The sequence below is a fragment of the Manis javanica genome, chromosome 2 (genome assembly GCF_040802235.1).
Source record: "Manis javanica isolate MJ-LG chromosome 2, MJ_LKY, whole genome shotgun sequence".
Lineage (NCBI taxonomy): Eukaryota > Metazoa > Chordata > Mammalia > Pholidota > Manidae > Manis > Manis javanica.
In genome coordinates this window covers 42964829-42990971 of record NC_133157.1, presented here as the reverse complement: position 1 = coordinate 42990971, position 26143 = coordinate 42964829, and the positions used below count along the sequence as shown (strand labels likewise).

Below are 26143 nucleotides of genomic sequence, written 5' to 3'. Positions count from 1 at the left end.
AGTAAAACCACGGTAAGAAGGGTGTAGCAGCTGATTGCCAGGCAAATGCAAAATTAAATTGACTATCCCCAAAGTCAATCAAGGGATAGAGAAAAAGTACAGAATTTGATACCTACTATATAAAGAATGAAGGAAGAAGAAAAAGGAGGAGAAATAGAAAAGAAGCCTTATATTGTGTTTGTAACAGCATACTAAGTGAGTTAAGTTAGACTCTTTGATAGTAAGGAAAGTAACCTGGAACCTTTGGTAACCACGAATCTAAAGCCTGAAATGGCAATAAGTACATACCTATCGATAATCACCCTAAATGTCAATGGACTGAATGCACTGATCAAAAGACATAGAGTCACTGAATGGATTAAAAAACAAGACCCATCTATATGCTGCTTACAAGAGACTTACCTCAAACCCAAAGACATACACAGACTAAAAGTCATGGGATGGAGAAAGATATTTCATGCAAACAATAGGGAGAATAAAGCAGGTGTTACAGTACTAGTATCAGACAAAATAGACTTCAAAACAAAGAAAGTAACAAGAGATAAAGAAGGACATTACATAATGATAAAGGGCTCAGTCCAACAAGAGGATATAACGATTATAAATATACATATGTACCCAACACAGGAGCACCAGCATATGTGAGACAAATACTAACAGGACTAAAGGAGGAAATAGAATGCAATGCATTCATTTTAGGAGACTTCAACACACCATTCACTCCAAAGGACAGATCCACCAGATAGAAAATAAGTAAGGACACAGAGACACTGAACAGCACACTAGAACAGATGGACCTAATAGACATCTATAGAACTCTACACCTAATAGCAACAGGATACACATTCTTCTCAAGTGCACATGGAACATTCTCCAGAATAGACCACATACTAGGCCACAAAAAGAGCCTCAGTAATTCAAAAAGATTGAAATTCTACCAACCAACTTTTCAGACCACAAAGATATAAAACTAGAAATAAACTGTACAAAGAAAGCAAAAAGGCTCACAAACACATGGAGGCTTAACAACACACTTCTAAATAGTCAACGGATCAATGACCAAATTAAAATGGAGATCCAGCAATATATGGAAATAAACGACAACAACAACACAAAGCCCCAACTTCTGTGGAACGCAGCAAAAGCAGTCTTAAGAGGAAAGTATATAGCAATCCAGGCATATTTAAAAAAGGAAGAACAAACCCAAATGAATAGTCTAACGTCACAATTATCAAAATTGGAAAAAGAAGAACAAATGAGGCCTATGTCAGCAGAAGGAGAGACATAATAAAGATCAGAGAAGAAATAAACAAAATTGAGAAGAATAAAACAATAGAAAAAATGAATGAAACCAAGAGCTGGTCCTTTGAGAAAATAAACAAAATAGATAAGCCTCTAGCCAGACTTATTAAGAGAAAAAGAGAATCAACACACATCAAAAGAATCAGAAATGAGAAAGGAAACATCACAACGGACCTAACAGAAATAAAAAGAATTACTAGAGACTACTATGAAAACCTATAAGCTAAGAAGCTGGAAAACCTAGAAGAAAGGGACAACTTCCTAGAAAAATACAACCTTCCAAGACTGACCAAGGAAGAAACAAAAAATCTAAACAAACCAATTACCAGCAAAGAAATTGAAGCAGTAATCAAAAACTACCCAAGAAAAAAAACCCCGGGGCAGATGGATTTACCTCAGAACTTTATCAGACATACAGAGAAGATATAATACCCATTCTCCTTAAAGTTTTCCAAAAATACAAGAGGAGGGAATACTCCCAAACTCATTCTATGAAGCCAACATCACCCTAATACCAAAACCAGGCAAAGAACCCACCAAAAAAGAAAATTACAGACCAATATCCCTGATGAACATAGATGCAAAAATACTCAATATAATATTAGCAAACCAAATTCAAAAATATATCAAAAGGATCATACACCACAACCAAGTGGGATTCATCCCAGGGATGCAAGGATGGTACAACATTCGAAAATCCATCAACATCATCCACCACATCAACAAAAAGAAAGAGAAAAACCACATGATCATCTCCATAGATGCTGAGAAAGCATTTGACAAAATTCAACATTCATTCATGATAAAAACTCTCAACAAAATGGGCATAGAGGGCAAGTACCTCAACATAATAAAGGCCATATATGATAAACCCACAGCCAACATTATACTGAACAGTGAGAAGCTGAAAGCTTTTCCTCTCAGATCGGGAACCAGACAGGATGCCCACTCTCCCCACTGTTATTTAACATAGTACTGGAGGTCCTAGCCATGGCAATCAGACAAAACAAAGAAATACAAGGAATCCAGATTGGTAAAGAAGTTAAACTGTCACTATTTGTAGATGACATGATACTGTACATAAAAAACCCTAAAGACTCCACTCCAAAACTACTAGAACTGATATCAGAATACAGCAAAGTTGCAGGATACAAAATTAACACACAGAAATCCGTGGCTTTCCTATACACTAACAATGAACCAACAGAAAGAGAAATCAGGAAAACAATTCCATTCACAATTACATCAAAAAGAATAAAATACCTAGGAATAAACTTAACCAAAGAAGTGAAAGACCTATACCCTGAAAACTATAAGACACTCTTAAGAGAAATTAAAGAGGACACTAACAAATGGAAACTCATCCCATGCTCTTGGCTAGGAAGAATTCATATTGTCAAAATGGCCATCCTGCCCAAAGCAATATACAGATTTGATGCAATCCCTATCAAATTACCAACAGCATTCTTCAATGAACTAGAACAAATAGTTCAAAAATTCATATGGAAACACCAAAGACCCTGAATAGTCAAAGCAATCCTGAGAAAGAAGAATAAACTGGGGGGATCTCACTCCCCAACTTCAATCTCTACTACAAAGCCACAGTAATCAAGACAATTTGGTACTGGCACAAGAACAGAGCCACAGACCAGTGGAACAGAATAAAGACTCCAGACATTAACCCAAACATACATGGTCAATTAAATATTTGATAAAGGATCCATGGACATACAATGGGGAAATGACAGTCTATTCAACAGATGGTGCTGGCAAAACTGGACAGCTACATATAAGAGAATGAAACTGGATCACTGTCTAACCCCGTACACTAAAGTAAATTCAAAATGGATCAAAGACCTTAATGTAAGTCATGAAACCATAAAACTCTTAGAAAAAAACATAGGCAAAAATCCCTTGGACATAAACATTAGCGACTTCTTCATGAACATATCTCCCTGGGTAAGGAAAACAAAAGCAAAAATGAACAAGTGGGACTATATCAAGCTGAAAAGCTTCTGTACAGCAAAGGGCACCATCAATAGAACAAAAGGGTACCCTACCGTATGGGAGAATATATTCATAAATGACAGATTTATTAATAAAGGGTTGACATCCAAAATATATAAAGAGCTCATGCACCTCAACAAACAAAAAGCAAATAATCCAATTAAAAAATGGGCAGAGGAACTGAATAGACAGTTCTCCAAAAAAGAAATACAGATAGCCAACAGACACATGAAAAGATGCTCCACATCACTAATTATGAGAGAAATGCAAATTAAAACTACAATGAGGTATCATCTCACACCAGTAAGGATGGCTGCCATCCAAAAGACAAACAACAACAAATGTTGGCGAGGTTGTGGAGAAAGGGGAACCCTCCTACACTGCTGGTGGGAATGTAAATTAGTTCAACCATTGTGGAAAGCAGTATGGAGGTTCTTCAAAATGCTCAAAATAGACTTACCATTTGACCCAGGAATTCCACTTCTAGGAATTTACCCTAAGGATGCAGCACTCCAGTTTGAAAAAGACAGATGCACCCCTATGTTTATCGCAGCACTATTTACTATAGCCAAGAAATGGAAGCAACCTAAGTGTCCATTAGTAGATGAATGGATAAAGAAGATGTGGTACATATACACAATGGAATATTATTCAGCCATAAGAAGAAAACAAATCCTACCATTTGCAACAACATGGATGGAGCTAGAGGGTATTATGCTCAGTGAAATAAGCCAGGCAGAGAAAGACAAATACCAAATGATTTCATTCATATGTGGACTATAAGAACAAAAGAAAAACTGAAGGAACAAAACAGCAGCAGAATCACAGAACCCAAGAATGGACTAACAGTTACCAAATGGAAAGAGACTGGGAAGCATGGGAGGGGAGGGAGGGATAAGGGTGGGGAAGAAGAAAGGGGGTATTATTATTAGCATGTATAATGTGAGGGGTGGGGGAAAGGGGAGGGCTGTGCAACACAGAGAAGACAAGTAGTGATTCTACAACATCTTACTATGCTGATGGACAGTGACTGTAATGGGGTTCGTGGGGGGAACTTGGGGTAGCGGAGAGCCTAGTAAACATAATGTTCTTCATGTAATTGTAAAGTAATGACAACAAAATAAATTTTTAAAAAAACTATTATAAATGAAACAGTACAAGTGAAAAATAGAAAAAAAACAGAAGAATCAGAGTGACTGATCTAAGGGGAAATCCTTACAGGGGAGTGGTCCATGGCTATGCAAGAGCACTGACGAAAGATGAAGACACAATTCTCCAATGTAAGAATGTGGCATACACAAAATTAGGTTCCAGTTCTGGAGCCATTATCCATACTCTTGTAAGGCCAAACTATAATAATTCTGAGCATTTTTGATACAATCTATGAGAAGGGCTTACATATTTTGCTCAACCTCAAAATAAATGTTCAGTTAGCAATTTCAATTTCAGTATTAGGAATTATGAATCATTTTATTTTCTTCATGGCACTATTGCTTCTTGGTTTTCTTAGTAATTTATCTTTTAATTACCTGATTACCTCTAGAATGGAAGCTCTTTGACAACAGAGTACTTTTGTATCATGCTCACCAATGTATCTCTAGTGCCTAGAATAAAGCTTAGCACATCATAGAGGCTACACAAAAAAACAAAAAACACTTCATTTACTAAGTGTTATCCATACTGTAGGTATTATATTAAGTGTTTTGCATTTATCAATTCATTAAGTACACTCCATACCCACATGAAGTAGCTATAATCTCAACCCTCATTTTACAGATGAGGAAAACAAGGCACAGCAGGGTTAAGTCAACTGCTCAAGGTCACACTGCTTGAGTTCAGGTAGTCTGGCTCCAGAATCCAGGCTTTGGAAGCTCCCAAAAAAAGAATGGCTAAATATCCAGATCTTCTTGTAAAATCACTTATTAATCATTGCTACATAGTTTGGTTTTAATGAAGATTTTATTTTTGCCTTTTAACTAAGCTTTTTTCTTGAATTACTAGAAACTTAAGTATCAAGGCCAAAATTCTACCACGGTTCTCCTTTCTAAAAGAAACCAGATCAAGAATCCTATAACTTCAGGTGCTTTGTAGTAATTCCCATGTCACCTCTGAAGGAGATTTATTTGTGTCACACAAACAGAGGCAGGTGGCCCAGTGCAGGTGTTGTCATGTTTGTGGAGCTTTAATGAGGATGTGACAGTTTTCTGGGAAAGAGAGTAACAAAGAGGACGTGTTTCTTTCCCTCCATCTCCTTCTTATCTGAGGGAAAAAAAGAGACACCCTGAAGCCCTACATATGATGGAAGTAGACAATACACTGTTTTTTCTAAGTTGAAAAGAAAATTTTCCATAATTGTAAGAGCCCTTCTTGGTAGAGGGAAAAGAGACTGGCAATGGTGCTAATTCTAGAAAGAGGACCAGAACACCTCAATAAGACTGGTATTTGTTTCTCTGTTGAACAGGTTTTGCTGGCACAGAGAGAACAGCACATCTCTGCAACTTGCTTTTCCAGTTCAATTCAATTTTAAATTTAAAGTATAACTGTTTAAAAAACAAAGAAAAAAAACACTACCAATCATCCTTAACTACCCTACAGTATAGGTCATCCCAGGCCTATTACTGATTTTCTTCTCAAATTCCTCTACCTAAAGGAAAATTTATACAGAGTGAAATTTATAGAATGGAGGAAAGGACTAAGCATATCCATATCACAAAGAAGAGTTCTTTAGGAACAAATGAAGGGGATTCCACCCACTTTGGAGTGGCTTTTCTTTTAGATTTTGTTGTAGTTGCTTTGTACTAAGAATGAAACCATTTATCATTAATGTTTTGGAAAAGGAAAGGAGGGAAGACTCCAAATAAATATGATTCTGTGAGTATGTATTTTGAGTTCCTTGTACTGCTGTAAGATAAAAAGGGGAAATAAAATTCTTAAAATTAGAGACATAGTTAGGTCCCCAAAATAAGGTACATAGTGTACTGCACCAGAAACAGAATAGAAACTCATTATGTTGAGCAAGGATGAAAGCCAAGAGCCTGCTGGGCTCCAGGTCTGTAAACAGACAAAGTAACTATACATTTGATTCCTGCACTGATTTAGAGGTACAGGGAAAAACAGAATACTTTCATAGTAGGAAAGAGAATCACTCACTGAACTGAGCTAGAGCAAGTTTACCTCCTGAAGAAGGATGAATACAAGTCACAAGCGGTTCCCAACTAAAGTAGTTGAACAACCACTCTGTTAAAACATACATACACACACACACACACACACACACACACACACACACACACACACACACAGCAAATGCAGAGTAACAGAGTCAAACTGCTTTTCCAGTTACTGCATCTTCCCTGCAAAGTAAAAACAACCTATTTTTTTTTATTTATTTTATTTTTTTGTTTACATAGAATAGGAGCCTGAGCCATCAATATGAGATGGAGGGACTGGAAAACTAGTGAACACAAATACCCACCACCTAGGTAAGGGAAGGGTATGCAGTTAGAGTAGAAAAAGTTAAAAAAAAAATACAGTATATAGAAACACAGCCCAAAACTTAACAATAAAGGAGATAATTCAGCCCCAATAAAATGGAAATAATGGAGAAATCTCAGGATAACTTTAACATAAATTATATTTAGGGTCTTCAAATAAACAATGGAAAGAATATAATATGTAAAAATTATAAAAATTATTAAATGAAAATAGAATATTAATCAAGAATAGACAGATATAAAAATTAGACCATTAGAAATCCCACTAATAATATGGGTATTTTAAACACTTAATAAGGGAAATTCTAGGTACTTTTCCTACATGTGAAGTAGTGTATCAGTTCCAAGTTGTGAAAAGTTTAAGATGTGTACCCTAAACTCTACTGCAGCTAGTAAAATAATAAGATAATTATAACTAATAAGTCAAAAAGACAGAAAAAAATGAAATTGAATATTCAATCAGTCTAAAAGAAAGAATGAAACAGAATAGGTGAGACAAAGAGAAAACAAAAGCCAGTTGGTAGATTTAAACTCGACCATTTAAATATTTCTATGAAATGTAAATGGTCAAAACATCCCAAGTTAGACAGATAGCATCAGATTGGATAAAAAAGTAAGACCAAGATATATGCCAACAATTAGAGTCTCAAAATAAATACGGCCCATGGAAGATGTCATTCAAACTAGAGTACATAATGTATGATAACATTAACATAAAATTCTAAAAACTACAGGCTAATCTGGTGATAACGGATCAGTAGCTGCCTAGGGAAAGGGCAAGGAGGCCAGGAGGGGAGGATTACAGAGGAATTATAAGGAATTTTGGGGGAATGGATATGTTCATTTTCTTGATTGATATAATTGTTGCAAAAATCTATGCTTATGTCAAATTGTGCACTTAAATATATGATTTATTTTATGTGTATTTTACCTCATTAAAACTACTAATATATGAATGAATAAATAAATAATAAATAGATATTGGCAGGTAAAACAGAATTTAAGGCAAAATGCATTGAGATCTAGAGTAATATGACATAAAAGTAAAAGAAAAATTCACAAAGTAAATATAAGAATTACAGACATACAGAACTATATATATGTGTGTCTAACATGTTTTTTAAATACATAAAGCATAACTGAAAGAATTACTAGAAAAATTATTAAATCCACAAATGTAGTGGAGTATTTTAAGACACATACCAAAAACTAATAGATCAATTATTAAGCTTAATCTAACAGACATAGATAGAGCCCATTTCTAAAAATAAGTTATATAATCACATACACAAAAATCTCAACCTAAATAAGTAGATTCATGATATATTCTAGCTAAACAAACAAAAGCACTTTTAGAAAAAATAAAATAAACTTTTAGATACTTAAGAAAAATACTTTAATTAATGAGTTAAACAAGGAATTACAAGGAAAATATTTAAATATTTTGAAGGTAGCTTAAAAAAGAAAGTCCATATTTCAAAATTCTACAATGCAGCCAAAGAAATTCTTGGAGGAAATACATAGCTCTAAATGTACTATATTTTTTTAAGAAAAAAATATTAACAGTAAATCAATAAAGCATTCAAATCAAATACCAAGAAAAAAATTAAAAGCTAATCTGGTAAATTTAGAAGAAAACAAATTATAGATTAAAAGAAAATGAAAACAATATTTCATAACCATTTTTTATTCTGTCAAGACCAATAAAATGTGCAAACCTTGGAAAGGTTGACTGAAGATAAAAGAAAAAGGTAAAAATATATTATGAGCAAAAATGGCACTATAGTTATAGTTAAAAGATACTTGGTACTACTACTACAAAGAACACTTAGGTTAAAAATATTAAAAATGGGAATTTTCAAGGAAATAGAGATTATATAAATTAAAATATTTTAAAATCTGATTTTAATAAACACAAAGAATGAAGTGAAATACAAAAATATCTATTAACAAAAAGACAGTAGGCGCAAAATAGTTTTCAGAAACAAGTCATCTTTATTTTATACAAATAAGTTCCAAAAAATGGAAATATAAGAATCATGACATGAATTATAACACAGAGAAGGTAAACTTAGTAGTCATTTCAGTAGATGAAGAAAAGAATTGACATAAAACTCACATATTATTTAAAAATCCTTAATTAATTTTTTAGTCAATTACAGGTGTAATGAAATGTCCATAAACTTAAAAACGATTCAGCCAAAGAGAACAAAAATTAGCAATATATTAAGTGATGAAAATAAATATACTATACTTACATAACCTACACAAACAGGAGGATAAGGCAACAATATCTGTTTTTGCCATCAATATTCAACATTGTATTAGAATTTTTAGATAATAAAAAAGACAAAAAAAAAGACAAGATTGAGGGGGTAAAAAGAGAAAACATAAGTCATTTTTTTACAGAAAAAAATATACATAAAAATCCCAACAAAAGCAAAAATGAACAAATGGGACTACATCAAGCTAGAAAGCTTCTGTACAGCAAGGGACACCATCAGCAAAACAAAAAAGCATCCTACAATATGGGAGAATATATTTTTAAATGACATATCCGACAAGGGGTTAACATCCAAAATATATAAAGAACTCAGATGCCTCAATACCCAAAAAGCAAACAATGCGATTAAAGAGTGGGTGAAAGATATGAGCAGATACTTCTCCAAAGAAAAATTCAGATGGCCCATAGGCACCTGAAAAGATGTTCCACATCACTAATTATCAGGTGTATGCAAATTAAAACCACAATGAGACAGCACCTCACACCAGTTAGTGTGGCCAACATAGAAAAGACAAGGAACAACAAATGCTGGCATGGATATGGAGAAAAGAACACCCTCCTACACTGCTGGTGGGAATGTAAACTAGTTCAACCATTGTGGAAAGCAATATGGAGGTTCCTCAAAAAACTCAAAATAGAAATACCATTTGACCCAGGAATTCCACTTCTAGAATTTACCCAAAGAAAGCAATTTATCAGATTCAAAAAGACATATGCACCCCTATGTTCACTGCAGCATTATTTACTATATCTGAGATATGGAAGTAACCTAAGTGTCCATCAGTAGATGAATGGATAAAGAAGATGTGTTACATATACACAATGGAATACTATTCAGCCATAAGAAAGAAACAAATCCTACCATTTGCAACAATATGGATGGAGCTAGAGGGTATTATGCTCAGTGAAATAAGTCAGACAAGGACAAATAGTAAATGATTTCCCTCATTTGTGGAGTGTAACAATGAAGCAAAACTGAAGGAACAAAAGAGCAGCAGACTCACAGACTCCATGAAGGGACTAGCAGTTACCAAAGGGGAGGAGTGGGGGAAGGCCGGTGGGATGGGAGGGAGAAGGAAATTGAGGGGTATTATGATTAGTACACATGGTGTAGGAGAGGTCACGGGGAAAACAGTGTAACACTGAGAAAACAAGTAGTGACTGTGGCATCTTACTATACTGATGAACATAAGAGTGTATATCAATGATACCTTAGTAAAAAAAATCCAAGAAATTCATAGAAAATATTAGAAATATAGAAAAGTTATGTAAAATTATTAAACATTAATACAGAAATACCAATAGTGTTGAATATCCTCAATTATCAATTTTTTTAATTAGTGTGTTTTAAGATAAAGTCAAACATACTTTTCAAAAATTAAAACGTAAAAGAATATTTTACAGAAAGTATAAGAGAAATGAATAAATGTAAGAACCAAGCCAGGATTCACAAGCATTTGGCCAATAGAGGTGCCAGAAAGAGAGCAAAGTAAAGGGAAGGGAGGAAGTTATCAAAAATAAAAGGAAAATGGAAAGTTTCTCAGAAGTGAAGGGTGTTTCCAAATAGAAGAAGACCATAGATTGTCCCACACAATGTTTGAGGTGTGCATTTGAAAGCACAACATCTTGTTATTATAGAAACCAGAAATTATGAGATATTTTACAAACGCCTGAGGGGGTAGTGGGCAGTGGGTAGATTTCATATGTAAAGAATCAAGAAGCAGAATATAAGATCTCTTGGACTTTTTAACAACAAAAACAAACCAAATGAAATCTTAAAGACAGTATATGGATACCTGAGACTTTCCAAGGTAAAAATATTCCAGATCATGACTTTTATATTCAGGCCAACCATTATAATGTGAAGTTAGCTATTGGAGAATGTACTCAAACAAAACATGGTAGCCAACCAAAAATCAATACATCTATTCCAAGTAGAAAGGGCTTTCATAAAGGAAACTAGAAGATGACACAACAATGGAAATACGGGAGAACTAGGTACAGACATAGTTGAATTCCATCTCAGTTGCCTGCAAACCCACTGAGGGTGATTCTCAGGAGCTTGCATTTACCTGGAATCCACATGCAGCTGCCACAAGAGAATAATGTCTTCTGCCTTGCAAAAGCTCAGCAAGTAGTTCTCTTTGGTACACTCTAACCCAAAATTATATGAGAAAAAGAATTCTGCAAAATGGAGTTTCAAGCTACTGCCATGCAACCAAGAGGAGAATGTAAAAAAGGATGACAGTGTTGCTGCATACACAACACACAATCTTTCACAAGAAGAAAGACATGGGATCCAGAAATGGGCCAACCAAGGAGACAGGAAGGGGATCCCTAGGATGAAACTACAGCGAAATCTGAGAAGACAGTAAAACAGGTCGAGTACCAATCAAAGCAAGAAGGCCAAGGAATCCAGAAATATGACCAAGACAAAAAGAAATGGGAAAAAGAATGTATTTTTCATTGCTCACCTATGAGCCATATTTACATGTAATAATGTAAGCTAGAAATCAGCATACAACTTTGTATGACCAAAATTGTAAATAATTCAAATGTCCAAAACCAGGGAAGTTGAATTATATGCAAGGAATTAAATACTACACAGCAATTAGTGAATAAACTAGAAATGTGTATTGACATGGTTAAATCTCACTATGATTGTAGTTATTATGAATAAAATAGTAGTTGAAGTATATTATACTGAATGGAAATACTTAAAACAATGTCATGTAAGTTTGTGGTTACATACACGTTAATTGCAAGTAGAAGATAGGGACCAGATATTCACAAAATTTATGATGGTTGTATAGAAGGAAACAAGGAAGGAAAGGGGAAAAGTAATGTGATTGATAAAAGGAATATAGAGAAATTTAGTCTATCTGTAGTTATTTACTTTAAAATAAAATTCCTGAAACTAAGTTACCTATAATGTACTCATCCTGGGTAGTGAGTACATGTTTGTTGTAGTGGCCTTTATTTACATTATTTTCTCCATCTAAAACAAAAATTTCAAAAAGGAATTCGCCTACTCAGCTCCTTGATAGCTACAGAAGCCATATCTTCAGTAGATACTTCAGGAGGAATGTGGTCTGTCATTGTGTGATAAAGCAATTTACATCAGTCTTTTCTATTTCAGGACACTCTGAACTAACATCTACTAGGTAAGTACAGTAAACATCACCATGGCTATTAATACATCAGTCTCATACAAGGCACATCCTCATATTAAGAACAGTTCCTCTACTACCATCAGATCAAGGTAACTGACAATAATAACAAACATTTCTTTGCAATTTGCCAAGTACTTTCAGGGTCAGCTTTTATTGGGTGTTCAATATGCCAGGAAGTGTTAGGTTCCTTCACATACATTGTCTCATATGACCTCCTCACAGCCCTATGCATAAAACAGTAGAAGAAATGCAAACATTAGAACAGGTGAACATGAGTCTGAACTTTATTCCATCCCTCGCAAACTCGTTAAGACCTTGAAGCTACAATATCCCTCTGAGCCAGAATGCTCATATAGAAAATGGAAAGAGACTGCCCAATTTATACATAATGGTAAGGATAAAATGAAATGACATCTATAAAGAATCTAGCATGGTACCTGAATAGGCCCCCCCTATTTTATACACAAAAGAACCAAAGTTCTGAGGGATTTAGTTATTTCTGTGATGTGAATGATAGAATCAAGGAAGTGTAGCAGTTAAAAGGCAAGGACTCCAGAGCTGGGCTGCCCAGGGTTCAAATATGAGCTCTACAACTTACCATCTGTGTAACTTCAGGCAAGTTGTTTAATCTCTCTCTGCCTTAGTTTCCTCACATGTAAAATGAGAACAGTGAGGGTAACTACTTCCTAGGGTGGTTATGAACATTATACAAATAAGTACTTCAAACAGAACATGGCATATTATAAGCATCATGTGATTGTGGATAAGATGGCAGCATGAGAAGTGAGACACAAATTTCCTCCCAAAACACATATAACACAAAATACAGCAAATACAACTAATCCTGAAATAGTGACCAGGAAGAAGACTGCAACAGACGGCTTACAGAAGAGCTCATGGAAAAGGGTAAAATAACAAAACCATGATCTGGCAGGACCTAAACCCTCCCCCCACCCCAGCTCACAAGTGAGAGGAGGAGAAATGGAGTGGGGAGGGAGTAGAAGCCCAGGACTACCAAATATCCACCCCTGGAGATCTGCTCCAGAAGCACAAACCCACATTACATAGTGCTCTGGAGAATAGAAGGCTGGGGAAGAAAAGACAGGCAGAATACTCAGAGAGACTGAGATCCCACCCACTTGTGCAGAACAAGTACACACAACTGGCAATTCCAGGACAAAAGAAAGAGGTGTGCTTTGAATGACTTCCCAACACTGAGAGGGCTGCTGAAGGGGCAAGGATTATACAGAGCTTGCTGCTCACGAGAAAGGACATGTGAACAAAATCATCCTGGCACACTCAGCCCAGTAACTCGGGAACTTTAAGGACCTTCAGGTGCTCAAACTCCCTGGCTGGCAACACAGACCCAAGGCCCCCCACTGCAACATACAGCCTGCTGCTCCTTCCTCCCAGCCAGTACCAGCTTGCAAACCTGCTCCACCCACCATCACACCAGGCCAACTGGAATGCAACTCCACCTACAGCAGCTACAGGGGCATAGCTGGAGAGATTTAAAAGCAGATTAGATGAGGTAGACAAGATGTCAAATGAAATAGGAATTAGAGAAGAGGAATACAAAGAGGCTAAGGTATGGAGAGAAAAAAGGATCTCTAGGAATGAAAGAATAAGACAACTCTGCAACCAATCCAAATGGACCAATAGTTGCATTATAGGGGAAACAGAAGAAGCAGAGAAAGAAAATAGGATAGAAACTGTCTTAGAAGAAATATTTGCTGAAAACTTCCCATATCTGGAAGCAAATAGTCTCTCAGGCCATGGAAGTGCACAGATTTCCCAACACAAGGGACGCAAGGAAGACAACACCAAGACATATAATAATTAAAATGGCAAAGATCAAGGAAAAGGACAGAGTATTAAAAGCAGCCAAAGAAAGAAAAAAGATCACTTAAAGGAAAATCCATCAGGCTATCATCAGACTTCTCAGCAGAAACCTTACAGGCCACAAGGGAGTAGCATGATATATTCAATGCAATGAAACAGAAGGGCCACGAATCAAGAATACTTTAACTGGAAAGATTATCATTTAAATTTGAAGAAGGGATTAAACAATTTCCAGATAAGCAAAAGTTGAGGGGCTTCACCTCCGACGAACCATCTCTACAGTGGGACTGCTCTACATGGAAGTGCTCCTAAAGATAATAGCTGTCACCAGAGAAAATAAAATCACAGTAAAGGAAGGAGATCAATTAATTACTAAGCAAATGCAAAACTAAATCAGCTGCCCAAAAAAGTCAGTTAAGGAATACACAAAGAGTACAGAATACAACATCTACCATATAAAGAGTGTAGAAGGAAGAAAAAGAAAGGAGGGAAAAAAACTAAGGAAACTTTAGATTGTGTTTGTAATAGTGTAATAAGCAAGTTTAGTTAGATTGTTAATAGTAAAAATCTGCCTTTGATAAGCATGAATCTAAAGACTGCAATAGCAATGAATACATATCTATCAATAATCACCCTAAATGTAAAAGGACTGAATGCACCATAAAAACACAAAGAGTTACAGAATGGATAAAAAATGAGACCCATCTATATGCTGTCTATAAGAGACAGGCTTCAAACCCAAAGACATATACAGATTAAAAGTGAAGGGTTGAAAAAATATAATTCATGCAAATAAGGAGAAAAAGCAGGAGTTGCAGTACTTGTATCAGATAAAATAGCCTTCAAAACAAAGTAACAAGAGACAAAGAAGGAAATTATATAATGATAATGAGATCAGTCCAACAAGAGGATTTAACTATTATAATATCTATGCACCAAACTAGGAATACCCGAATATGTGAAACAAATACTAACAGAATTAAAGGGGGAAATAGAAGGCAATACATTCATTTCAGGAGACTTGAACACACCACTTACTCCAAAGGATAGATGAACCAGACAGAAAATAAGTAAGGAGACAGAGGCACTGAACAACACATTAGAACAGATGGACCTAATGGACATCTACAGAACACACCACCCAAAAGCAGCAGGATACACATTGCTCTCAAGCACACATGGAACATTTTCCAGAATAGATTACATACTAGACCACAAAAAGAGCCTCAGTAAATTCAGAAAAATTGAAACTGTATGAACCAAATTCTCAGACCACAAAGGTATGAAACCAGAAATAAATTATGCAATGAAAACAAAAAAGCCCACAAACACATGGAGACTTAATAACATGTTCCTAAATAGTCAATGGATCAATGAACAAATAAAAATAGAGATCAAGCAATATATGGAGACAAATGAAAACAACAGCTCAACACTCCAACTTCTGTGGGACACAGTGAAGGCAGTTGTAAGAGGAAAGTATATAACAATACAGGCTTAGCTCAGGAAAGAACACTCCCAAATGAACAATCTAAACTCACAGTTGATGAAATTAGGAAAAGAGGAACAAATGAGACCTAAAGTAAGTAGAAGGAGGGACACAATTGAGATCAGAGCAGAAATAAATAAAATTGAGAAGAATAAAACAATAGAAAGAATCAATGAAATAAGGAACTGGTTCCTTAAGAAAATAAACAAAATAGATACACCCCTAGCCAGACTTATCAAGAAAAAAAGAGGATCTACACACATAAAGAGAATCAGAAATGAGAAAGGGAAAATCACCTTTCTCTGTGGACATCACAGAAATACAAAGAATTATTAGAGAACACTATGAAAAATCATAGAAGAAATGGACAACTTTCTAGAAAAATACAACCTTCCAAAGCTGACCCAATAAGAAATAGAAAATCTGAACAGACCAATTACCATCAATGAAATTCAATCAAAAAACTACCCAAGAACAGAACCACTGGATCAGATGGCTTCAGTGCTGAATTTTATCAAAGATTTACAGAAGACCTAATACCCATCCTCCTTAAAGTTTTCCAAAAAGTAGAAGATGAGGGAATACTTTCAAACTCACTCTATGAAGCCAGCATCACTCTAATACCAAAACCAGGCAAAGACACCACAAAAAAAGAAAATTACAGACCAATATCTCTGATGATCTTAGATGCAAAAATCCTCAACAAAATATTAGCAAATGAATTCAAAAACACATCAAAAAGATCATCCATCACGATCAAGTGGTGTTTATTCCAGGATGCAAGGATGGCACAATATTTGAAAATCCATCAACATCATATATGACATCAACAAAAAGGAGGAGAAAAATCTCATGATCATCTCCAAAGATGCTGAAAAAGCAATTGACAAAATTTGACATCCATTCATGATAAAAACTCTCAACAAAATAGATATGGAGGGCAAGTACCTCAACATAATAAAGGTCATATATGACAAACCCACAGCCAACGTCATACTTAACAGTGAGAAGCTGAAAGTTTTTCCTTTAAGATCAGGAACAAGACAAGGATGCTCATTCTCCCCACTTTTATTCAACATAGTACTGGAAGTCCTCACCATGGCAATCAGACAAAGAAATAGAAGGAATCCAGATTGGCAAGGAAGAAGTGAAACTGTCACTTTTGTAGAAGACATGATATTGTACGTAAAAAACCCTCAAGAATCCACTCCAAAACCATTAGGACTAATAACTGAATTAAGCAAAGTTGCAGGATATAAAATTAATAAACAGAAATCAGTTTCTTTCCCATTTACTAATGATGAATTAGCAGAAAGAGAAATAAGGAAAACAATTCCATTTACAATTGCATCTAAAAAAACAAAATACCTAGGAATTAACTGAACTAAGGAGGTGAAAGACTTATGCCCTGAAAACTACAAGACACCATGAGAGAAATTAAAGACAGTAATAAATGGAAATACATCCTGTGCTCATGGATAGGAAGAATTAATATTATCAAAATGCCCATCCTGCCTAAAGCAATCTATAGATTCAATGCAATCCCTATCAAAATACCAACAGCATTCTTCAATGAACTAAAACAAATAGTTCTAAAATTCATATAGAATTACAAAAGACCCAGAATAGCCAAAACAATCCTGAGAAGGAAGAATAAAGTTGAGGGGATTATGCTCCCAGACTTCAAGCTCTACTACAAAGCCACAAAAATCAAGACAATTTACTACTGACCCATCGATCAATGGAACAGAATAGAATGTCCAGATATAATCTCAAGCATATATAGCCAATTAATATATGATAAAGGATCCATGAATATATGATGGCCTCTCCAGCAATTGGTGTTGGCAAAACTGGACAGCTATATGCAAGAGAATGAAACTGGATTACTGTCTAACTCCATACACAAAAGTAAACTCAAAATGGATCAAAGACTTGAATGTAACTCATGAAATCATAAAACTCTTAGAAGAAAACATAGGCAAAAATATCTTGAATATAAACATGAGCAACATTTTCCTGAACACATGTCCTTGGGCAAAAGAAACAAAAGCAAAAATGAACAAATGGGACTATATCAAACTAAAAAGTGTCTGTACAGCAAAAGAAACCATCAGCACAACAAAAATGGAGCCTACAGTATGGGATAATATATTTGTAAATGATATATCCAATAAGGGGTTAACATCCAAAATATAAAAAGAGCTCACAACACCTCATCACCCAGAAAGCCAATGTCCCAATTAAAAAATGGGCAGAGGATCTGAACAGATACTTCTTCAAAAAAGAAATTCAAATGACCAACAGGCACATGAAAAGATGCTCCACATCACTATTTATCAGGGAAATGCAAATTAAAACCACAATGAGATATCACCTCACACCAGTTATGAAGGCCAACATCCAAAAGCCAAGGAACAACAAATGCTGGGAGGATGCCGAGAAAGGGGAACCCTACTTCTCTTGGTGGGAATTTATGGAAAGCAATATGGAGGTTTCTCAAAAAACTAACAATAGAAATACTATTTGACCTAGAATTCCACTCCTAGGAATTTACCCAAAGAAAACAACTTCTCAGATTCAAAAAGACATATGCACCCCTATGTTCACTGCAGCATTATTTACAATATCCAAGACATGGAAGCAACCTAAGTGTCCATCAGTAGATGAATGGATAAAGAAGATGTATTACATATACACAATGGAATACTCTTCAGCCATAAGAAAGAAACAAATCCTACCATTTGCAAGAACATGGATTGAGCTAGAGGGTATTATGCTCAGTGAAATAAGTCAGAAGGAGAAAGACAAATACCAAATGATTTCCCTCATTTGTGGCATATAACAACGAAGCAAAACTGAAAGAACTAAATAGCAGCAGGCTCACAGACAACAAGAAGAGACTAGCAGTTACCAAAGGAAAGGGGGTAGGAAGAGTGGGTGGGGAGGTAGGGAGAAGGGGATTAATTGTCATTATCATTAGAACATATAATGTAGATAGGTCATGGGGAGGGTAGTATAGCACAGAGAAGACAAGGAGTGACTGTAGCATCTTACTGTGCTAATGAACAGTGACTACAATGGCATATATGGGGGGTACGTGATAATATGGGTCAATTTAGTAACCACAATGTTGCTCATGTGAAATCTTTGTAACATTGTATATCAATGATACCTTAATTTAAAAAAAAGTATCCATTAAATTTTATAGCCCAGAGCCAGAAAAAAAAATAAGCATCAAATACTTTCATTAATAATCAGTAACAAATAGTCACTAACTCAGTATATGAAAACCCATATTCCACAGAAGGAAGTGTAAAGCTGGTCCTCACACTGCACTATAGTTACCTCAACCTGCAGGGATGGTGAATTTGTGAACTCTAGTTTGGGGAGTGGTTTGCATCTGTTATTGTTAAGTTTTAGGGGCACAGTAGTGCATAAAAAAAGAGGAAGTATACCATCAACATCCTTAATTCTTACCTTCCCATGTGTGATGCTATTTTCAGCTCTTTTGTATTCTTTTTTTACAGCTTCAACTAAGCTGATCAGGGAGTTAGTTCATAGGAGCTAAATCTTAAGATTCTACAAAATAGGCTGACACGTTTGCACTGAAATAGGGACAAGTCTCTGTTCCTCTGTGACATGTCCTTTTCCCTCTACCAGCAGCGTGAGGACTAGCTGGCAACAATTCCCCATTATCCTCTTCCTGAAGGGCATGCACAACTAACTTAATTGCTTCACACTACAGTACACTGCTATTTAGAACCAGTCTGTTTCTTTCCATTGTAACAGCATGGAAATAAATGAACAATTTTCATACATTAGGAAACATAAGCATGCCAGAGTCTAATTCATACTTATGTGATTAATAAACCAGAGCGTTTAGATGATGAAATACACTGTACAACACAAACACTATTCCTTTAGAGCTGTCATTTGGGTGTAAGATGTCACCCACAGTTGTCTCACTGGGCCGAGTAAAATAGCCCAGTTTGGAAGCTCTTTGAACTTGCTTAGAATGAAAACTCTCTTTTAGGTTGAAAAGTGAAGGATGAGAAATGGAGCACCATCTTTTCCATGTTTGTAAGTGGTATTGGCTTTGCATGAACTATGAGCAGGCTGCATGACTCTGAGCAAATATATTTTCTGTGCCTTGTTTATTAATGGACAGAAAAGCTAGCCTGAAAATGAAATTGATTTTATTCACTTAGGATTTTATACTTCATTGCACAACCACAACCCAGCAAATTCTTCATTAAGAGAGATAATTACTTTAATGAAGATTAAATATAATTTTAAATTCACATTTATCTTTATCTACTTAATGCAGGTCACAATTAACCTAGACTGCTTAGGGAAGTGGGAAGGAATGGGTTTCTCCTAAAAGTCTCCATCTGTTCATGCAGAAATGAGTCTGATCTGAAAGTCAACCCTGCCTTTCTTCTTCTTTCTCCTCTTCCTCTCATTTCATCCATTAGTGTCTCCCACAGAAGCCCAAACCAAACCTTCTGCTTTCTAAAAATCCTGATTTGGGGATGTTTGGCAGAGGCAGCAGGATGGCAGCCATTAATATCTGGGGTGCTCAATGAGCTATGAAAAGCTGTATCTACGATGGGCATGGGGGGGGGGAAGCATTAAGATCAAAGAAGTGGCAGGTTGGTTTTAGAAATATCCTCTCTCCTTGAGACAGAGTGTTTCTACTCCACCTGTCAAAGAGAGGAAGCCAAGAATGATATTAAACTGATTGATATTACTCATCATTTCATGTGGTGTTAGAATTGTTCCTCATTAATGGCATTTGAGCACTGTTGTGGAAAGAGCCTAGGAGACAAAAAAAATTAACTTCTAGCTTCTTCTTAGCAAATGTATGACCTTAAAAATGTTTCTTAACTTTTCTGAGTCTGGGGCTCCTCATTTATAAGATGAGACTAGTAGTGTCCACCTTGAGTTCCAAGATTGAGATTACTTGGCATTGAGTTGATACTCATAAATGTAAATTACTTCTTTTCTATATCATAAATCTAAATTACTTCTTTTCTAGAAGTTTTCTTCTAGAAGCTCCAAAATACTATACCAGTGACCCAGTTATCCCCAGGAGAAGCAACACTTGATTCTGCAGAAGTGACCAGTGGGTTTTTCCCCAGGCTGTTGCTGTTACTGACCTAAGAAATGGTTCAGGCTAAAGCAGTGGCACAGGGAAGCACAGGCTTGTCAGACCCCCAGCACAGATAAGCACAACCCTGAGTGTTTCAGTGTTTACGTCCCAGGGAAGAAAATATTCTGGTTTAGTGAGGTGATACAGCTGGATCCAAATGCAGTATTTCAAGTAATAGCTCCCATTTACTAAATACTGATGGGCCATGACACATTACATACATTATTTTATTTAACTATGTTAGATTTATAATTTATCACCCAAATTAGGGCACTTTCAGAATGAAAGGGAGTGTTACAAATAATTACATCAAGACAAGTGTAGAACCTGTATGGTCCTGGGCAAACTGAATGAATGTTTGCCCCAAGTTGAATCCACTCAATCACTGTATGAGATATAAAATACTCCCTATTTTACAGAAGGAAACTATGATTCAGAGAGGTTAAAAATAACAAGCCCAAGGACATACAAACTAGCCAGTGGCATACCCAGGGTTGAAACCTTAGTCTGAATGCTAGCATTTCTTTCCTGTAAATACTCCCTCCTTGAAACACTTTAATCATAATATCAGTTGCGAGAAACAGCATTAATTTTGTTTTGAAAGCCTGCCTTTATTGAGCGAAAAAATATATTTGAGACTCTGGATCTTTCCTTCCAAATGCTATCAAGAAAGAGGGCAAAAACGTGGGTGAGGAGAAAGCAAAATGATGCCAGTAAAAGCAGTCATAACTTAATGGGTACCGGGCTCTTTCCGAGTACTCAGTGCAGTCTGCATACGTGATAGAAAGGCCTGAGCTAATGCCTGTTCAAGCTTGGAGAATGATAGCTAATAGGGCCAGACATCCATAAGTCTCTTTCTCTGTATGCTGGTCTATATTCTCAGGCACCTGATGAATTCCATGATCTCGGTCAATTCACTGCTGATTTTTAGTGATCTGCAATCACAAGTAAATTTGATTCACTTCTATAACATGCCAGAATCTCTTCTCCCACCAAGAGCTTAAGCAATCTATTAATAGATACAAAAATGTTGAGAGATGATCAACGTTCACTCCTCTGCATAGTGTTTCAGTAAGTGAAATAGAGGGGTGCCACACGCTTTCATCCTCTGACCTACATACCAGTCACCCTTGGAGTTTTCCTCATCTCTTAACATACCGGAAAGGGGGCCAGCTGGGCCTCTATCAGAAGCTAGGCACATTGGCAGAGATAATAGAATTTATATTCTGGCAGAGAAACAACACCTCAAATCATTCATAGATTCCAAGCATCCTCAGTCACAATCCCTAATGAAACCATCTTCAGAGATCAAGTATGCTCCTGACCCCAAAAGGGGTCACTAGGTATTTCAGTGATTCTGTAAAAGATCCTGCTTTGGGACATAATAAGGAATCCTGAGTCAAAATTCAGCTCTGTTCTCTGAGGGCATATGATCTTAACAGACTACCCAAACACTCTGAGTTTCAGATTTCTCAATTATAAAAAATTACTTCCCAAACTTTAGTGGGCATAAAAATTACCTGTAGAACTTGTTAAAACACATTGCTAGGGCTCATCCTTGGAGATCCTGGCTTATTAGGACTGGTGTAGGGCCAGTTAATTTGCATTTCTAGTAAGTTTCCAAGTCACGATTAAGATGATGATACCATGGACCACACTTGAGTATTACTAAGTTATATCAGGAATACCAACCTCATGGTGTGTGGGAAGATCCAAAGACACGTGACCTTCCTTGTCAGAACTGCTGATTTATAATGCCTCTCAGTCAAAATGTTATTTATTGAAGAGAGGATGAACAAAAGTCCAAGAGTATTAGTAAGAATAAAACTTAGGGATATTTAATCATTTCTAATATTCCAGGCAAAAGATTTAATTATATTCCAATCCCTCTTGTTATAATACATTATATGTGGCAATAAAAATGGGGTCCCAGTCTGAAATTGTGAATTTACATGAAGGCCTCCCAGATCTCTGGGTTTCTTTTTAAAAACACGATTTTTTGTTCACCAAGCCCATTTGTCCCCTTTAGGCTCAGCTGCATCTCCATGGCATCTATACCCCATTTAAAATCATCTCAACTACCTAAAAAATAAAGAATAAATCTTCCCATTAGAAGAGTTCTCAGGAAAGAAATGAAGTGATATTTACTTTGCTGAAAACAGGAATCCCCTGTTATACCAGCTGTCAATCCCATTATCAGCTGCAGGCCTTCAGTGTGTCCTTGTCTAATGCAGCTCAGCGATCAGGAAACTTGCCTCCCTCCACCCCTCCTTTCATTCTAGCTTTCTCCCTTCACAACATTATTTAATCTCTCAGTTGCAGCTTCTTGGGATTAGCTACAGCATCTATTAATAGTTTTACTTCTGTTTACAGTTCCACAGGGAGAAAAATGGCTCATTCCTTTTCTCCGATCTTGAAGATATGTCTTACTGCAGCAGGAGGAAGATGCACAGGCCCCATGAATAAACTATTTCCACAATCATTCCACTGTAAAGATGCTAATGTGCTTCTATGCCGAATGGATCCATTTAATAGGCAGAACAAGTTGGATATAAACTCTTTAATTGCTTTCAGCACACGGATTATCTTCCTGTGTCACCTATTGTATAATGCAAAAATGTTAACAAAAGCACTTACTGAAGACATTATTGGGAATTAAAAAACAAAGAACCATCAGTTGTCACTAAATATGCCTTTCATGTTCCCAAATGAAATGCATTTGTGCACTCAAGAAATAGGATAGAAATGTGCAGGACTGCCATTGTCAGACGCAAACATCTTCATTAGATTTTGATCCAGCTGCTGCAAAACCTATAAAAAGAGCTATCAAAGCCTGCAACTCATTATTGGTTATTGGAAGAAAACTTCAAAAAACCATCCCAAAACCTGCACTGATTTTTTCCTGACATTTCTCTGCCTAGGCAGTTTGTTTGGAAAGAATGGCATTAAAAACCTCCGCCAAGCTGGCCTCTCGCAATGGCACCTCAAAGGCCGCAGTGCCTGTGGCTGTTAACGGGAAGCCCCAACTGCAGAGCTGCTGTGTATTCCTGGACGGAAGCTGTGAATCTCTATCAACCCCCAAATCTCCTGCTCTGACCTAACTGCATCTCCTTAAAAGCATGTAAGTGAAAGGAGCCAAACTCGGTCTTTATAGGCCAAATGGAAAGATTAATATGCACAATGTCTCATAACATCCTTTCTCTGTTGCAATAAATCTTCCTATGCATATTGACAGTCAGCTCATTTTTAGCATGTTATTTTCTGCAGAGACTGTTTTAGAAGAGAAAAAAGACTAGCCAAGGGAGTAAGCAGGTAAGGGTTAGGAAAAAGAAGAGAAGGGAAAGGGAGGGAAAGGATAAGAGTTGGGGTTCTGGGGATGATGCAAAGAAGGTGTTATAGGAAGCAAACTATAAATGTCAAAATCACCTACAGTTCTTCCTTCGAATTCTGTTGAAACAGAAGAGATCCATGAAGACTTGAACAGAATTCATATTAATCACAGTCCCTAGCCTCTTGACTTGGGGACCTCTTCAGTCAGGCCCATGTCTCCAGAGGCTTCTGATGGATTCCAAACAACTCCCAGAAAACAACTGTCAGAGATGTCACTGTCATTTATGAAGAACTCTTTCTCCTCTTGGAATATATATCTCTCCTCTTATGACACAGAGAAACACAAATTGTGATCACTATTATTCAACCTCAGTAAACAAGGAGGGGAGACCACATGGACCACTAACTAAATCTGCTTTAAAGATTTTTGGCTTTGCCTTTAACTTACCCACTATATTTTCTATTTTATAGTCAAAAGTAAAATGAAATGCTCAAAATATTGCTGTCATATCATAGCCATTATTTGAATTAAGTATAAAAGCTCTTTGAGGGATCAATTTGTTATGTTTATATTGTTCTTAAAACTATTATATAAATCTTAATGCTCTAGAGACCCATAATATATTTTCCTTGCATGTATCACCCTGACTCCTTCAAAACGTGACCGACCTTCTCTGTGCTCACTTCAACATCACATATGCTAAAATTGGAACAATACACAGAAGATCAGCGTGGTCCCTGCACAAAGATGACACACAAATTCGTGAAGTGTTCCATATTTATTGTAAAACCTATTAATTTTTTTAAAGCATTAAAAAAATGACCTCTGTGGCACTCCAGCTATCATCTTCCCTCTGCCAACTGCCTTAGTCAATACAGGCAGATTGATAAGAGCAGCAGAAAATGAGGCCTACACTCCCTCCAACCAGAATGGGATTGTGAACTGGGAACCCACTGCAGCCAGATGATCTTTCTAAAATATGAATCTGACCATGAGGATCTCCTGTATAACACCATCCAGTGATTTCCTATCGCCCTTCAGATAAAACTACATCCCTGCTGTGTGGCTACTGGCAAGTTATTAAACCTCTCTCTGGCTCAATTTCCTCTTCTATAAAATGGTGCTAATAATCATGAGGAAATGTATGTAAAGCACTTAGCACAAAGCTAATAAATCCTCAGTATTTTTATTATTGATATTATCTCATCAGCCAACTTCCTTCTCAGTTCCCCCTTTACTCTGCCTTGCAGCCATATTTAACAAAGAGTTCCTCAACTCCCCCATGACCTTTCTTGCCTTTATGCCTTTTTGCCTGTGATTTTCTTTCTGTTAGCAAAACTCTCTTCCTCCTCCTGGCCTTTGCCCAGTTTTATTCCTACTAATTTGTAAACTGTCAGCTTAAATGCATATCAAGATGGTCTTCATGACCACAAGGCGAGGTTTGTTTCCCTTAATATATGAATGCATTGCATACTCTACTGTTTTATGCATCAATATTGCTTTAACATCTTGCTTGACTGAAATATTCATAAAAGACCTAAGATCAGATTTGCCTTGCTCAGGACTATATTTCTCAATAGCAAGCACAGTGTAGTCAGGGTGGACTGGATTATAATGCAATTGAAAAAGAAATCTTAGCAGATTACAATGACAAAACATTGGTCCTTGATCACAGTACAGTTCCACAGGGTAGTTCCACAGTGTTTTTCTGTCAAATCCCAGGCTGGTGGATGCCCCACACCTTGGAACATGGCTGGTCTCATGGCAGAAAGAAAGGGAACACAGTAATTGTTCATGGTCTCTCTTAAAACTTCCATTCAGTAGTGGCACATCTAATTCCTCCTTACATTTTATTGGCTAAAGCAAGTCATACGGCAAAGCCTAATGTCAATCAGGTGGAGAATCCTTATGCAGAAAGAGCACTACAACAATTTAGTGAACCAGACCTCAGTAAGTGTTAGCTTAATAAAATATTTCTTTGCTGCAAGCTGACAAACATAAACCCCACACCAATTAAAATCTTGCCAGAAACTTCTCGGTTATTCAAAGAGATATTCATTTGGGGG

General features: G+C 36.4%; 1 non-coding gene across 1 annotated transcript; it reads left to right on the top strand.

Moving 5' to 3' along the window:
• Window positions 1-24752: 24752 nt before the first annotated feature.
• On the top strand, window positions 24753-24859 carry LOC118972796 (U6 spliceosomal RNA). Its single transcript, XR_005061883.2, has one exon. It is a non-coding gene; the product is annotated as a U6 spliceosomal RNA (small nuclear RNA).
• Window positions 24860-26143: the final 1284 nt, after the last annotated feature.